This window comes from Sinocyclocheilus rhinocerous, unplaced genomic scaffold (assembly GCF_001515625.1).
Source record: "Sinocyclocheilus rhinocerous isolate Xijiao unplaced genomic scaffold, SAMN03320098_v1.1 scaffold1508, whole genome shotgun sequence".
NCBI classification, from domain to species: domain Eukaryota; kingdom Metazoa; phylum Chordata; class Actinopteri; order Cypriniformes; family Cyprinidae; genus Sinocyclocheilus; species Sinocyclocheilus rhinocerous.
In genome coordinates, this window is record NW_015660889.1 from 956351 (window position 1) to 957258 (window position 908).

At 39.3% G+C, this 908-nt stretch overlaps 1 long non-coding RNA gene across 1 annotated transcript in view; it reads right to left on the reverse strand.

Annotated features, from left to right (window-relative positions):
* LOC107725868 (uncharacterized) overlaps nt 1-288 on the reverse strand; it is a 1375-nt gene extending 1087 nt beyond the window's left edge. The window contains exon 1 of the long non-coding RNA XR_001638174.1: nt 181-288. This is a non-coding gene — a long non-coding RNA (uncharacterized LOC107725868). The remainder of the gene's footprint in view (nt 1-180) is intronic.
* Between the last annotated feature and the right edge of the window lie 620 nt (nt 289-908).

Sequence of the window (908 nt, forward strand, 5' to 3'; positions counted from 1 at the left end):
ACCTGTCGGCGAGTGAAAAATCGGGCTAAAATCGTGCAGTGTGAACTCGGCATAAGCGGCTTTACTGACAAGATGCGCATGAAAATCGCATTCGATTTTTTGCACAGCCCTAATATAATAATCACAACAAAGGACAATTATAAAATACAAATTCAGCAATAAAAAACCCCCAAAACTTACAGCCGTCTTGCTGCGCAGTAACACACACAAGAACCATCATCATCAGAGCTAATTTCCAGCACAGCTGCATGATGTTGGTGTAAAATATTCAGATAACCACAACAAGAAGATGTTAGACATGAAGACTGCATGTCTCCCGCAAGGAACATAATCTTCAACTAATTTACCAAGTAAGAACACAACACTTGCAATACAAAAACGACACCTAATGGTTATTCCAGGATACTACATTTTGAGTACTGAATGTCCCCAACACTCAAGCCAAATTTGGTTAGTGTGTGGCAATAACCCGTGCATATGGACAGAACGGCTAGACATCTGAATAATAACCATAGGAACACATGACTTGAGGTAATCAAAACCAAATTTAAATGAAAGCATATTCAAATGTATTGTCTGAAGTCTGTGTGGTTACTGTTGTGCAGCAGGTATAGTGGAACACTAGAGATCTTAGTCTGAGTGATGGTGTTCATAGGGGGAGGTCTTTTAAGAGATGTACAGTAGCAGTCAGATGGAAATAATGCGCCACAAACTTACCACCACCCTTTTGAACCATTGCAAGTGATCAACAAAGCATTCACACCTCTCACCCACTATACAGTCAGTTTACCCATCAACCTAATTTATGAGAAACTCATTTTAGGCAAAAATGCACATCTTGAAGTTGAAATGTTCAATCTCTAATGTGTAACTATTGGATTGGAGAAACTGGGTGTTTCTTCAACTAC